Consider the following 17,014-nt stretch of genomic DNA (forward strand, 5'->3'; position numbering starts at 1 on the left):
CGCCAGCGAATAGGGGCTCGGCCCACCATGATTATCATGGAGGAACCGGGCCTGGAGCATGGAGGCCAAGGCAGGGCTGATGTGCGGGCATCTAGGAATCCCCATCTCCTGCGCCCCCTCGAACTCCGTGGAGAAGTCCAGCTCTTCCGGGTCCTTGTGAGAGGTCCAAGTCTGATGGCCGGCAGGCAAGCCATAACAGGCGGCGGCGGTGGAGCAAGGTCCACGCCCAGCCGCGGTTGGCGGGAAGTTGCAGGCTGCTGACGTACAGGGACGGTGAGGTTCTGCAAGCGAGCGGCCCTCTCCAGCAGAGACCAGGGGTCCATGGGAAGGGGAGGGGTGGCGCCAGTGGCGCCACCTGAAGCTGCTACGGTGCCGGAAGGAGGGAGCTGAGACGCGGACAGGGCCACCGTCTGTGTCAGACTCGAACCGCCGGCAGCAGAGGAGGAGGCCTGTGACTCCGGCAAGGCGGAGGCAGCAGGTTCAGTGCCACCGGGGGCTGGGGAAGCAGCAAGGCCTGCTTGACTCCCGGCCTGAGCGGTGGTAGGGGGAACAGAAGCTACTTGACTCGGGCGGCAGCGAGGCCTGCCGGGGCCCTGGCCACAGCAGAGACGGAGGCGTGAGTAGAGCGAGGCGAGTCATTTTCAACAGGGTGGAGAGAGATCACAGGGGACCCTACTTCCATCAAGACCACGTCCTCATCAGGATGCTGGGTGGAGGAAAAGTCCCCCTCTTCCCCAACATCCTCCTCCTAGCTATAGCGGTCGAAAGCAGAGAAGGAAAACTCTGATGAATCGCTGTCAGCCCTGGAGTGGGCTGGAGAGGCACCACCATCGGCCGGAGGAGCAGCGCCGTCAGCCGGAGCGCCGCCGGCTGGAGAAGCGCCGCCATCGGCCGGGGGAGCGGCGCCGTCGGCCGGAACGGAGGCGCCGCCACCTGGAGGAGCGCCGCCAAACGCAGGAGGGTCACCGCCGCACCGGCCTACAGGGAGGCCAGGGGAAACAGCAGAGGCGAGACCCGAGAGAAGAGAGATCGTGTCGAGGCGGAGCCGACGCGCACCTAGAGGTAGGTCGCGACACTCCAGACACACAGGAGGATCTTCCTCCAGAGCATCCAAGGCGTGACGCCAGCCCATGCAGGCGATACACGCCCCATGCAGATCGTCCGGGGCTACCAGTAACCTACAGGCAGGGTTAGCACAACGGCCGTAGGAGCGCGAGGACGCCATATCCAAAATAGCTTTATTCCAATAGCCTTAGCGTCGACACAAGAGCCGAGAGTCTAAGGCGGAAAAGCGTATATCAGCGTGAGCACAGGCAAGGCCAGTGCTCAACAACAACAAAGCTAGCACAATACAACGAAGCCGGTAGCTAAGAGCTAACGCTAGGCTATCGTGAGGCTAATAACAAGGGATAAACAGCTGAGCGCTGCGTTAGCATAAACAACGAAGCCGGTAGCTAAGAGCTAACGCTAGGCTATCGTGAGGCTAATAACAAGGGATAAACAGCTGAGCGCTGCGTTAGCATAAACAACGAAGCCGGTAGCTAAGAGCTAACGCTAGGCTATCGTGAAGCTAATAACAAGGAATAAACAGCTGAGCGCTGCGTTAGCACAAACAACGAAGCCGGTAGCTAAGAGCTAACACTAGGCTATCGTGAAGCTAACAACAAGGAAAAAACAGCTGAGCGCTGCGTTAGCAAAAACAACGAAGCCGGTAGCTAAGAGCTAACACTAGGCAAAGTAACGTGAAGCTAACAACAAAGGGAAACAGCGGTGCTGTGAAACTTTACGTTGAACATTGAAGAGAAGAATAGTCCCGAGACCGGTGGACTGGTCCTAAGCTGTCGCTCTCGGTTATCCTCGAGACGATTATATCTTCTAGAATAGGTTGAAATATACTTTTACAAATTACGTAGGTCAGGAGCTGTGAGATTTCGCGCTGTACCATTTGAGGAGCAGATAGCGAAAAGAGACAGTATTATGGGATGCCACAGGTTTTATAGGGGACTGACCCAGTACCGTAAAACTTGAGTGACAAGCCCTCCGGCCAATCAGGGATCGCCCTGCGGGAGTTAACGTGAGTACGTTCTGTTGTGAGGCTGACGCAATAGCGCCACCCAAAGGAGGGAGTACCGAACTGGAAGACCGAAAATAAACAGATAGCAAACACTACAAACGTTTGGGGAAAAGGTTGCAATTCATCTTGATTCATCAAAGAATCCCCCCCCCACACACACACACACACACACACACACACACACACACACACACACACACACACACACACACACACACACACACACACACACACACACACACACACACACACACACACACACACACACACACACACACACACACACACACTTTGTTTTCACTTTAAATGTGTATGATAGTAATTATTTTTCCATTTCATTTACAAATGTACATTTAATAAAGGTATCTATCTATCTATCTAATATATGCTACTATTAAGTCTATCATTAAAAACTGGGAGCACTGAGATAATTATAATTAGAGATACAATTTTTTCCTACTCTATACAGATTCTGATACTCGTACAGGTCTTTTACTTTGAGAGTGAACAAATGGAACCATTTGGTTCCTCAGAGTTATGGGGGTCCTTGAAATTAAAAGCTTTGAGATCCACTGATATAGAAATGAATACAATTCCATTAATAATTGTTCATTCATGTGTAGGTACAACAAGTTAGTAAAATGTAACTGTAAATGTAAAAAGTACAATAAGATTATAAAACAGTCATGCAACATCAACTGAAGCATTCAAAATCTGACTGTAAATTAAATATCATTGTGATAAATTACGTGGTATTGGAATGGCATGGACTGGCATACTTTTCGATAAGGATAGCTGCATTTTAGGTAGTATTGCCAGTTTTTCCGATACTGGTACCGGTATCGGAACAACTCTAGTTTATAAAGGCATTGTGATTTGGTTGTTGCCTTGAAAGCTACCTTTTTGAGCCCTGTGAGTAGGCCTCTAACAATTATAACATAATCGCCTGATTATTTGATGTAAATCCAAATATTTGAGATAATCCCAATTATTTTGCATAATCGTCAGAATAATTTCCACTCATCTGCATAAACGTATCTGTTGAAAAAACTTGAAAATCTAGAAGCTCACAATCTCCCAATCTCCCTGCTACACCTGCCTGTGCAATTTATGTTTAAAGGAGTGTCATTTCCAAAAACACAATAAAATCGTTAATCGCAATTATTTGTACAACAATTAATTATCAGCTAAGATGTAATGATCGTGACACGCAAGCAGAGTGAGTGAGTGGTGCGATTTTTGTGTCTCAGTGCCATCCAAGTTACATACTGACACGGCGGTAATCATCAGTTATCAGGGGTTGACACTAAGGTCTCAGAGGCCCGTCGGGCAAGTACAGGTCATGTTCTACTTGCCCAAAGGTCATGCCCACTTGCCCAAAAAGTAAATCGTCCATTATAAAATGATAGGTAAAATTTGAATTACCGTTCAATTTAACACTTATTTAGTTTTACTTTCTGGGGATGAGCAATAAGAAATGTCATTCAGTACCTAATTAGTTTTTCTCCAAATACCTACGGTACATAGCTATGATTGAATATGACTATTGACTATGGGTTCACACCTATTATATATTTTTAAGTGTAGCAACACTAACAGTGGCATCAACATAGCCCGCATTCATTCGTGGTCAACGTGGTACACCAAAGAGTAACCTCATCAGCATGAGGATAACTAGGTTCCTGTCCAAGTGGCAAAATGCGACACCTAAAGCAGGGGTTCTCAAACCTTTTTAGGCCTTGACCTCCAAAATAAACATATTTGAACTGGGGACCTCCACCCTGACAAGCACTTGGAATTGTAAGTATTACATTTAATTTGACTCTGTTCCACAGATAAATATTGTGAAAATATTTCCACAATATTCGCCTCTTGCTTACTTAATATTTGACAGTTTGGTCAGTTTGGTATTAAAACGAAAGTCTTGAAAGTCCTTAAATTAAGTGAGAAAAAAATGACATTAAGCTAATCATCTGGGGACCCCACACAATAATTTGGGGACCCCACTTGGGGTCCTGGCCCCAAGTTTGAGAACCACTGGCCTAAAGCATGAGACCGGGCTGGACGGACGGTGAACAGCATCTTGTAAGCACAACCTGGAAAGGAGCTCTATTTAGTCAAACCAGGTTCTGTCACAAGTGCATCTGAGTGTGACTACTTTTTACGCTAGACTCTTTTCAATTTGGTCAGTGAATTAATGGTCATGCTGATAAAAGAACTAATTTATGTATATGCATGCTTGTATTTGTGTGTGTGTGAGAGAACACCCAGGTTGTACACGCATGAATGTCTGTCTGTGTGTGTCTGTGTGTATGTGCATGCGTGCGTGCGTGCGTGCGTGCATGTGTGTGCACCTGCCTGCATGGTTGTGGTCGACGTGGTTGAGCCTACATGAATATGCTGCCATAAATATGCATGTGAATCAGGCAGGTTAACTACGCTGGACCACTTTCCTGACCACTAACAGAGGCAGGTATTCAACCAATAACAAAGAGCACTAAACACAGATGGTGCACCGACAGCAGCAAGCACCTTCTGCCACCTGTAAGCATCAATATGAAAGTATTCAAGAAACTGAGGCAAACAGAGAGGGCAGACAGATGAGGCAGCCGACTGATATTTATTATTTAGAGAGAGATTCAAGATCTTAAGACTTTGTCATATCGTTGTTGTCGGGTGGAAACCTTGTATGTCCAAAACAGTTCGTTTTGTATTTAAAAATAGTGAAAATAGCCAATCTACAAGCATTTTCACTAGTTTTGTGCCACAGTCTTGTATGATAAAGCAGGGCTTTACTTTACGGGAAAAAAACAGAAACTTGGAGGTTTCTGCCCGACAGTGACTATATGCTCATCCACGCCTGAAAGAGTGGAAGGAGGAAAGGTCAAGGATGAGGTCAATAAACCCACAGGAAAATAAACACAGGCAGGTGGGTGAATAAAAAAAGAGAAACAGAGATTATAAAAAAGGTATGTAATGTGGAAGGGTCCTTGAAAAATGTTTGGCCGTTCAAGACTTTTTAATTAAATGAAGGTTAATTGAACTGATTTCTAATTAAACGTGTTTTGAACTAAATAAAGAAGACCAGCAGTGCAAGCACAAGGACAGTAATAATAATCTACAAAGCAGTCGGGCTACGACACCCTCCATCCTTTTTCTCTTTTTCTTTTCACGTTCGAACCATCTTGATTTGAAGCAGCAGGTCAGTATAACAGTTGCTAGAGCACAGGCCACCTCAGCAGAATTTTTGCCAATGCAGCCCACATGCAGCGTAGCGCTCATATCTTACTAATGGACTTCTCTGTCTCCTACTGGCATGGGCTACGTTTTCAGAAGAATAACACGATTAGGTCAAAGGGTGTACACAACCCACGGGGCTATGGCTACCGTCGACTGTGAGCTTTGTAGCAAAACCCTGTATGTGGTTAACCTGCTTGTTGTGCTCATGTATTTGTTGTGACAAGTGAAAACATTTGGAAGTGACCCTACCATGCCCGATTACAGATAATAAAGACATCTCAAATGTTTTTGAAGCTTTAAAGGCTAGCAAATGAGGAAAGAAATCAGGAAAAGTACTTAAATTCAAATACATTATCCATTTAGCCATTATATACACTAGACAGTATATATATATATATTTATATATGTTTTAATATGCCTATACAGTATCTATTGCTAATTTCAAACTCTCATACGCCTAGTCGCCTACTATCAACTCTCGGGGGTGTATTCACAGTGCAGGAAGTACTGGGGGTAGTGTAGTACAGCTTCTCACTAGTGGTGAAACATTAACCCCGCTAGGAAATCTTTTCGTCAGGATCGGGAATCAAACATCACATCACAGAGCCAAAATCTTTTTCTCTATGCACGAACAAGCCGGTGAGTTTAGAAGCCAACCATCCCACTACGTTTCCCACATGCAGATTATCAAAGCAATAGCCTCAGGGGCACGCCAAACATTAAAAATACAAATTTTCATAAAGTAGACAGCGTGATAAGTCTTTTTCATCCTATCCTATAAAATCAGTGATTTTGCTAAAACTTCCATGACTTTAGTAATGATGCTTTTCCTATAATAGTAATAAGCACAATGCTTAATTTATACTTCCACACGTGTGTGTGTGTGTGTGTGTGTGTGTGTCTGTGTGTGTCTGTGTCTGTGTCTGTGTGTGTGTGTGTGTGTGTGTGTGTGTGTGTGTGTTATAGTAGTAGTAGCAGGGTGGTGTTTGCAGTTCAGCTTACTCTACGGGAAGTGCAGTCTTTCACTCAACAGAGCAGTTAGGGAGTCACTTGGCTCCATGGACCCATGCCAGATTCCCTTTTTGGAATCATGCCAGCAGTTATGCCAGCAAAAGAGCCTGTTAAGCGTACAAAAGACATGCTAAGTAGATGTTTTTTTTTTCTTTTTTTACATTTAAGACGGCCGTTGCTACATTAAAAAAGAAAGGGTCTGAAACCACAATCTACATTCATCAAGTACATTCAATTTAGTTAACATGTACTACACTATGTCATACGTGTGGCGACAGGCTAGAATCAAACTGCCTATCTAATGGCATCAGCAATCATCCTGTGTCCACACACAATTTAAAAACCTGCATAAAATAAAGTCCTTACTGCTTAGTGTACAAATGGATCCAAATGGACCAGTTAAGGTCTGTGGATTAGGGGCTGTGGATGTTGGCGAGATGACATAGCCAAGAGAGCATTCCACGTCCAGGTCAAAGTCCAGTGGAGCTGTGCCACTGCTAGGCTGAGGCTCGCTAGCTTGTGTTACCACACTTCCAGTTCCACATAAACCAGGGACCTGACACATAACTACATGACTACCTTAGCTTGCGTCCCACGGGCCCTGTCTAAGACAGCTACTCAAAACTCTGCCGCAAGACAGCAGCAAGACAGTAAAACAAGCTGTTAAACTTTATCTGTGTCATAACTGACAAAATAATATACCACACATGCCAGCATGTTAGAAATAGATTTCCCTGAAGAGCTGCCTCATGCCTTGTGCGTGTGCGTGCGTGCGCTTGTGCGTGCGTGTGTGTGTGTTTACAATATAACATTTCCAAGTAGTCGTGACTCGTGAACATATAAAATCATGCAATTTATGAAATCCTCAGATTCAACATATTTCAGAATTAACAAAATGAGCTAATGAACGTCAGCACACCGGGAAGAGCTAATGAAACCACACCTACTATACTGTGCATGCCGAGATTGAGCACATATTCAGTGCACTAGTCCAGACTGAATCATCCTATTAGCCTGTGCATTCAGAGGGCCATTAGCATTTAAATATGCAGGAGCAGTGCTTCTTTGATTTTTACTCTGCTGTGAGGAGAGTTCTCCAGTTGTCATAAATAGCTTTTTTTTTTTTTTTTTAATTCAAGGACCTTTTCAAATGTCAGGGCCAATCAAACAGCATGACAGGTCCTCTGGGTGGGAGGGAGAAAAATACAGCTTGGAGGGCAGAGAAGAAAAGAAGGCTTATCATGCATATTCATGCGTTCAGATAGTTCAATGTCTGTGGTTTCAGAGAATTGTAAGCAGAGGCAAAACTGTTTGCAAGTTAACAGCCTTGAGTTGAAGCTTTTTGTGTCAGATTCTTTGTCGTTGTTGTTTTGTTTTTGGTTTTTTTCTTTCCTTTCACTGCACCACATCCAAATGTCAATGCCACAGCCACACAATGGGCAAAGGGACATGTGCTCGCCCAGGAGTGACTCCCAAAATACCAACTCCCGACACTTTTCTACATTCTCACTCCGTCAGCAAATTTGGGCCGAAAAGTTTTCTCTCTGAAGTGTTGCTCAGCAGAAAGAGCCAACAAACAGAGCCATCTCTCTGCTGGCCGGGGCCCACTTCAGCATTTTAGATGTCTCTCTCAGTTTACTAGTTTCCCAACATCAGCAGGATGGAACCTCCTGACACAAGTCTATGTCAGCTGGACAGGAATGGGGGGGGGGGCACAATGGAGCCCCCCTCCACACACACACACACACACACACCACCTCCTTGCTCTGGCTCGCTTGAGACACTATACAGGAGAGAGTGGAAAGGAAGGAAGAGAGAAAGGAGGAGGAAATAAAACAATGCCTTTGACTGCTGTACATTCCCTGTGCGTGCGCGTGCGTGCATGCGTGCGCGCGCGCACCTAATCCACATCAGGAGAGTTGAACGCTGTGCCAGCACAACTGTTGGGTGCAGTGCTCACCTCCCCACCTACAGTATCTTCTCACTTTCTCTCAACCTTCCTTCCTCCCTCGCTCTCTCTCCCTTTCACTTCCAAGCCTTTCAGTATGAACAGCGTTGGCAGTGGCGGTAGCTAAAAGTGTTGGTTTTATAGCAAATGCTTTATAGAAAGCCTCCTCTCTGCCCCGATGAGAAATACAGGCAGTTGAGACCTCCTGCAGTGTGCAACAATAAAAAAAAACATAGCGTCTAGGTCGGGGTGGAAACCTTGTATGTCCAAAACCGTTCGTTTTGTGAATTATCATTTTAAAAATGATTTAAACTATGAAAGTAGCAGATCTACAAGCACATACATAACGCCTCATGGTAGTGAAAATTTACCTGGCGTTGCCAGCCTCTATCACACACTTGGGAAGAGAGTCTGGGATTTCAGGAAGAGTTTTCATTTCTGGGGTTTGCCCCAAACCACTTGCCCCAAGCCTACAGAAACCACGTGCCCCAAGCATACAACCCTGATTGGCCAACCCTTGAAGCTGGTTGAGGAAATAGAATCTGAATGGATCGGTGCCAGACCGTACTACAACACCACTACCGCCTTGGGGTGTTGTTGTGTTCTGTCTGGTTTATTAACCAGGCAAAGTGAAAATAGACTTGTAGATATAGCTGATCTACGAGTGTGCATGTCGATCTGCTATTTTCACTAGTTTTGTGCGACAGTCTTGAATGATGAAGCAGGGCTTTACTTTACGAAAAAAATTACAAATTTGAAACTTGGAGATACGAGATTTCTGCACACATGCACACGCACACACACACTGTGCCTGAGCCTCTATTGATTTCTAATCTTCCGAGGTCTGAAACAAACTTTCTGCCAGGTGTGGATTGTGGAGACTGCAGACTTCTTTGCCAATCGGGAGGAGAGAGAAGCTCAGTCAACACATTCATTCTTGGGCAAACCACGTGTGCTCGCACGATGCACACATTTACAGTAATACAGTGCACAAACCTCACCATCTTATTATAGTTTAATGCCTCCCTATTAGGTTATCATCTCAACAACCTCAGTACTCCATCATCTTCCCACCTAATGAACGCATACATGCAATTAAGACCAATTAGTCCATCTTTTAGGGGAGACGGGCCAGTCATTAAAGAATGGGAATTAGCCTCCGTAGTGTAGTGCTTTACACCAGGTGGGAGGTCATTAGCCAGCCCAGCGATGTGAGCAAACTCCTGCCGTCATAAATACGGGAGGACAGTAAACAACCTTCACCACAATCCCACAGCTGCGAGGTAAATAATTTACTGACTCGCAAGCGTGAACGGCTGAGCGTACAGCACAGACGAACGTGCGTTGGTTTCAGGAGTCCCATGGGGTTATTGGCAAATAAAGCTATTTTGTTGTCTTCCGAATTGAGCTGTATCCAGTCTATCCACTCATGTTGGCGGCACAAATCAGGGGACCGAGAATGGAGTGTATGGTTGGACAGAAGGACGCCCATGTGCAGAATTAAAATTTATCAATATAATACCCTTTTAAAAAATACCTAGATTTGAGCCTATGCTCTAGCCAGAATCAACGTTATTGTCACGTCGCAGGCTTACAGGTGTAAAACAGTGACATTTGTTTTTGTGCAAGCGCCATCGTTTTGATATTTTCATAAGAGAAAGGGAAGAAGAAGAAGGGGGGACAAGGGAGAAGAGAGATCAAAAGCACATTATGTACAATATAATGTTTTGTCTCAAGAAAACAGTGTCATCCTGCCCGCAGAATTGTAACTATGTTGAAATCAGTCCTGTCTGTTGTTTCTTAGCAAACTGAATAGAGAATGGATGGGCAGATTTTCATGAAAAAGATCAAGAGGTCAAGATCACAAGTTCAAATCCAAAATAACTCGAGAACAGATGGCATTATTTTCAGAAAGCTTGGTGGGAATGGTCAGAACCAACGTGCTGCCCCAAAGAGATGATAATGTTTCAGGTCAAAAAAGGTCAAGGTCACAGGTTACCTCCAGGGTGCATTTGTTTAACCACTTTCACCCTGGCATCTCTATTTTGGGCATATAGGCTAAAATGTTTCCAATACTTTCTTTTCCCTTCCAAAATAGCAGATCTACAAGCTCAGAAACCTTTTAATAGGTTTAAGTGCTTTATTAAAAGCAGTAAACCACTGGTCCACTGCCAAGTGCCAACTTGGATCATCATGGCTGGTATTGATTCTACAATACATTACATAAAATATAAGCCCCTGGCGGCTTGTGTACACAATATGTCGTAGAACTGTAGCAAGAATGTAAATATAGTAACAAAAACTGACCCCAGGGCCCAGTCTACACTTGAGGAAGATGCACAAGAGGACGCACGCACGCACACACACACACACACACACACACACACACACACACACACACACACACACACACACACACACACACACACACACACACACACACACACACACACACACACACACACACACACACACACACACACACACACACACACACACATATATATCACACACACACATATATATATATATATATATATATATATATATATATATATATATGAGAGGCTCAGGTCAGCCAGTATCTTTGAGGCAGCACTGGGTAAACAGACCTTATCAGTGAAACAGAGTCAGACACCTGCTGCAATCCATTTCTAGTCCACCTGTCCTTTTTTTAAACATTCTCCAATCTCAAACACCATTTGCACACTTGACAAAAATGCTACAGAGACCCAGCAAGCTATGCCAGGTGTTGGAGTACAAGAGAAAGCTTCATTTAGGCTATACATGCTCAGGCAAAGTCATTCTTAGAGGCAACAGTACCACCAGCCAATATACCATAACGTTTTTACAGTAAAGCCCTTGCTGAAGTAAAAGGTTGCACTGTGCCCTCACATTACCTATCATTCCAATGATAGAACTCAAAAGGTAATATAATAGTAATAAAGGTAAAGCCAAGCATTACCTCAGGGACAGGATCATCTGAGATACGAATTGCATTAGCCCTTGTCAATTCTATACACCTGAGGATGGAATAAGACTGTTACATTCAATAGCAGGGACTGTTTAATGATGGCCAAGTCTAAAGCTGGTTGCACACTGCTGCATTTTACGGGCCGAATATCGGAGTGAATTTCGGAGAACGCAAATAAAAAAATCAACCTCACGTTATGTCAGTCACGTTTCCACACTGCTGCCCGTTTCGCGCACCACTCAGTCCCTTGCTCGCTCTATCTCCCTCTCTCTCCTTGCCCTAAAAAACGCACTTCGCAACGAAAAACGCAGCAGTGTGCAACCACCTTTACACAGAAAAAACAGAAACTGAAAAAAAGAAAAAAAAAGAAAAGAAAAAGAAAATCTTAACAAGTAAAAACTGCAGCTACATCCCAAGGTCTAAAGGCCTATATCCTCCTCGCTCTGTAATTTTTAAGAGCTGGCTGAGTGATTGACATTAGGCTGTACGTTTTGGGCCCTTGGCAGATGGCATATTGTAATTTCACACCCATTACCTCCTCTTGACAATGCATAGCGCAATCACAGGCTAGTAAAACCCTCTCAAACCAGCTCCTATGGGAACCTTTAGAAGGCGTTAGTGGCTTTGCCATTACGGGAATTCTCAGTAGAATTCACAAGAGCTATTTCAACAGCGTCCAAATTACTGTGTTAAATGGAGTATTAGGTACTGAGAATATATTAACCAGTTGAAATTGCATTGCTGTGTTTGACTTCGGATGGGCAGTCAAAACACAATTCAATCATTAATTAATATTGCCTTTTCTTTTCTTTCCTCTGTATACTCTGTGCATGTGCTGCCCGTCATGTAAAAAATATTCATCACGGTTAGTTACTGTTCTGATCAAACCTGTCTTATGAGAATTAACAAATTAAACAGCTGGGAAATTAAGGAATGAACAAGTCAATACAGAAATAAGTGTGCGGCTGTGCGTAAATATCCTAGATAAATAATAGTCCATTTGCAATTGCTTTGGTTACGCTGTCCTGTCAAAAATGTATACCAGCAACATGGACACACATGGCACTATGAACAGGATACTACAGCAAACTACAACTTCCATTCAACGTTGCATCACGCAGCTCAGCTAATCCAAAAACGACCGCACACCATAGGAACAGGTGGCGAGCAAAGGAAGAGGCAGCACCAGGGCTTTCAGGAGCCATCATCATCATCATCATCATCATCATCATCATCCTTTCCTGCATCGCCGCACTCACGTTCCCATCAGCTGGAGACTTACAATATAAGACAGCACAGGCGCACAAGATGATCCCATCTTACAAGTACGCCGTACAGGAGATGAGCCATGTAAAACAGTGCTCCCTACAAACACAAATCATGTTCGTAATCACAGTTCAACGATTCCACAAGCAGTCACTAGGGAACATCTGTTGAGGCAAAACGGTCTCTTCATTTCCAATACAAACACACACGCGCACGCACACGCACACGCACACACACACACACACACACACACACACACACACACACACACACACACACACACACACACACACACACAGAGTACACTGCCCCAGCACTAGCTGCTACCAACAAGTGCATCCTGTGTGCACACGATGTCATAAATATTAAAGTGCTGGTTTGCATTTCCCGGGCGTTGGTGATAAATCAAAAGGCCTGATAGGAGCTGCCATGTACATTGTGATTCCATATGTGTGATGCATTTGCCTCGGGGTGGGGTGGGGTGGGGTGGGGTGTGGTGGTAACGAACGCTTCACTTTCATATCTGAATACATAAAGGCCAGGGAAGACGTGAGGGGAAGTTCAGCCCCCAGCGGGGCTGAGAGGCATCAGATGAGAGGTGTGTAGTGACTGGTGAGGAGGTTGGTTGTGGAGGGGAGGGATGTAGGCATCGTGGATGGAAGCAGACAAGGAAGGAGGAGTCTTCCTGTATCTATTGGAAGGAGGGTGAAAGTTCACAAAGCACAGGAAGAGGAAACGGAGTGGTCAAAAAAAAAAAGAAAACATACCATAACAACCATAGACATAGAAAGGTAGACGCCTCCTTCGGCTAGGGGGCGTATGCATTGAGCAACTAAGGGAATCTTCGTCGCTTCCGTGTTCATTGCTTCCACGTGCGTCACACATACGGAAGTCGGTAAGCCAATCAGAGGCAGATGGGGGCTGGTCTTTACGTATGCAGCCTATAAGAACAGCTGAGCAGCGCAACATCGGAACTGGCTCTGTTGAATTGAATTGTGGTCCTTGGAATAAGTCACGGGAAAGACACGCTGTGATTGGCCAGTAATCACTTTGACTGACAGCGTTCCCTTCGTTTTTTCAGGAAGTCCGGACTATAACTTTTGCACATTGCTCCAATTAACTGCAGAGGCGAACAAGGCATCTAGCTCTTTATATCTGTGATAACAACGGTGAGCTTACACAAACAAAGCCGAGACAAAAGCAAATGGCAATTAGTCATCTCTCGTCTGCACACAATTCACAGATGTATTCCTCTCATTCATGATAATTGACAAGTTTGACAACCATCTCCTGTGAACACAACTGAGAGACATATTTAATTTGTCAATCGCCCAAGCTTAAAATAGAGGCCAGGGTTTCACCTCCCAGCTCTGTGCAGAAAAGAGCCTGCACGTCACAGTCAGCATAGCATTAATATGGGAGGGGGGCCATGTTCTCTCTGAGGCTCGGTTGAACATAGTTCCACGGTGACAATGCCCATGGGGGGGAGCAGATGTCCACTGCCAGCAGCACATCTGCATACAGCCACAGTAGTCCCCACCCCTTCACTGGTCAAACAAAGGAGTACTCCTCTACTTTTCTGAGATTTCTTCCACTTCAGCCTCCATATACTCAGAGGGGTGGAAAAGAATGTGGAAAAGGTTTGTCTTTTTATAAGCAATTCCCACTTTCCTTAAACATGGTGGTGTCCTCTAGTTGCACAATGTGGGTAGCCTATTTGGTATTTTTCTTTTAAGTAATTCAGTCAGGCAAATAAGCATGTTTTGATAAGTTAATGACACATTTTATTAAGTGGAGGTGTTGTATGCATAGCCTGCATGGCTTGCTTGGACTATATTCATTTATCTAGCTGTAACACACACGTGCACACAAATGGCTGTAACTTTTTTATTGTTATTAATTATTATGATCAAAGTGGCTGTATTTGTTAAGGCTTCATTTCATTTGCCCACTAGTTATGTGAGGGCCATAAAACAGTAAAACACCATCTCAAATAGAAAAGAACCAAGTTCATCTTCCAGAACAAGAACAACAAGCAGGCTCACTGTCTTGACTAGACTTCATGAACATTATTCACACATCATGACGAGTTTAAAGAATGTCAGAATTCAGATTTAAATTTAAACTATATATGTCCAGTGGTGGAAAAGTACTCAAGTGTTTTACTCATGTAAAGTATCAATACTCCAATGAAGAAACACTCTGTTACAAGTAAATTAAGTTACTTTACACCCCTGCTCTTAAACTACGATACGTCTCTTGCCGATAAGAACATAGAGTTGATAAAAACGTGCTACGACAGCGCATGAACGAGGCTTTATTATTCCTGCTTGCTTGGTGATGGCGCAGGCAGGGACACATGGACAGACAGAGAGATGCGAGTGCAGCTTTCCAAAGTACCCCAGTGCAGTGGAACACTCACTCACTCACACACATTATTTTCACCACCCCTTGTGCAATAATCTTGAATCCTACCTCGGCTGGCTGTTTACTGGGAGTTCACTTCAAACGTCGGCTTTCGTGCTCCGAAATTAGCTTAACGGGCACCGCATGTCAAATGTCTCGATAACGATAATGATATCCACCTTGAGATGGCAATAAGAAAAACAACTTAAATCCTGAAACGAAACGGGACAAATCTCCGCCGCGGAGAACCCGTTTCTGATCGTATTCTTTTTTTAATTCCAAATTAAACAACTATCCTTTGCTCTCGGTGTTGTCAGGTTATCCCACTGTTTACTAAAACGGTTGTTCATAAACACTGCTATTCTTTCCTCCAGCAAGAATTGAGAGGTGTGTATCAGTTATTCAGTTTGTTTTTTCCTTTTTTTCCCCCCCTCCTCTCGCTTTTTGAATAAGGCGGAGCCTTGGTCACCTCGCTGCCTTTACACGTATGTGCCTGCACGCGCACACACACACACACACACACACACACACACACGGTACACGGTGAAGTTGTTGGTGGTAGTGGTGGGATAAGTGGTGGGAAAAGTACTCATATTCTTTACTAAAAGTATCTGAACTGCAATGTAGAAGTAGGCTACTCTGTTACAAGTATAAGTCCGGAATTCAAAATGTACAAGTTTGAGTAAAATGTATATAGCCTACTTAAAGCACCAAAAGTAAAACTACAAAATGTTTGACAATAGCAGGGGTTTGTGTATGTTTTATAATATTACTAGTAAGACGCCTCAGGGCGACATGCGACCTCTTCCTAAAGGGCGAGGTCGCGCCAATTCTTGTCCGTCTGTGATGTGTATCGGACCAGTTACACATAGGCCTATATGGAGATCCATGTACTGTATCCCTTTTATGCCCATACATGGAAATCCTTGTCTGAACCAGCCACACAGATGGGCTGTCTTCCACCATATATGGGCATTCCCATATGAAGTCCTGTTAGATATGGGCTTAATATTGATGATATGGGCATAAAAGGGATTCTGTTAGAGTGGTTCCCATGACATCAAAACATATAATATATTTTATGCCCATACATGGAGATCCCTATCTGAACCAGCCACAAAGATATGGGCCATGTCTTGGCCATCTGGCCAGTGATTTACTATGAGAAACATAATTATATATCGATGACATCAGGGATCTTCATATATGGGCATAAAAGGGACTCTGGGGAATGGGCCTAATCATATGGACTTTCACATAGGTGATGTCACCTGTGATGTCACAGTGATGTGTCAAGGGAACCACAGTGTCAGGCGTGAGATACACGGATACGTGGGCAAGATGTGCCGGACATCACATTGACATCAGAGCATGATGTCAGAGTGACAAACCCATAGACCGTAAAAATGTGTACGATGTGGACAAGCTGTGAAGTTTCTCATAGTAAACTTTGACCTACCTTTATTTTAACAAATGTTTTCAAATAAATGTAGTGGAGTAAAAGTACAATATTGGATCCCAGATGTAGTAGAATAGAAGTAAAAGTAGGCTATTGGAAATTGGAAACAGGCCTACTCAAGTAAAGCACAAATACTTCAAAACTGTACTTAAGTACAGTAAGTAAATGTACTTAGTTATATGTTATATGAGTTAAAAAAGGACACCAATTGAAACAGGCCCAAAAGCTTTTTTGAGGAATCCTTTTAGTTGACCTTGTACCAGTGAACTGTACTGTCATGAAACTGTACCTTTTCCTAAGGTGGCTTCACACTAATAAAGTCTTCATTCAATCAATCAATCAATCAATCAATCAATCAATCAATCAAACAAACACTAATAGGCCTACATGGTGAAGTTGTTGATGGTAGTGGACAGACAGTGGACGTTTTCGAGAAAGCTGATTTCTCGTTTCACACTGTTGTGTGATGGCATTGGTGGTTGCGATGCTCTAAAAAATCCTTCTATCTATCACTGACACTCAAATGGTGGCATGTGTTTTGTTAACTTGTGTGTGTGTGTGTGTGTGTGTGTGTGTGTGTGTGTGTGTGTGTGTGTGTGTGTGTGCGTGCGTGCGTGCGTGCGTGCGTGCGTGCGT

The 17,014-nt window shown here is 44.1% G+C and overlaps 1 protein-coding gene across 2 annotated transcripts in view; it reads right to left on the reverse strand.

Moving 5' to 3' along the window:
* LOC308297523 (C-terminal-binding protein 2-like) overlaps nt 1–15,298 on the reverse strand; it is a 115,720-nt gene extending 100,422 nt beyond the window's left edge. For both annotated transcript variants that reach the window (XM_080740954.1, XM_080740955.1), the window contains exon 1: nt 14,989–15,298. The gene's annotated coding sequence lies outside the window, so the exon portion shown is untranslated. The remainder of the gene's footprint in view (nt 1–14,988) is intronic.
* Between the last annotated feature and the right edge of the window lie 1,716 nt (nt 15,299–17,014).

This window comes from Nannobrachium achirus, assembly GCF_963921795.1.
Source record: "Nannobrachium achirus genome assembly, chromosome: 13".
Classification (NCBI taxonomy): Eukaryota; Metazoa; Chordata; class Actinopteri; order Myctophiformes; family Myctophidae; genus Nannobrachium; species Nannobrachium achirus.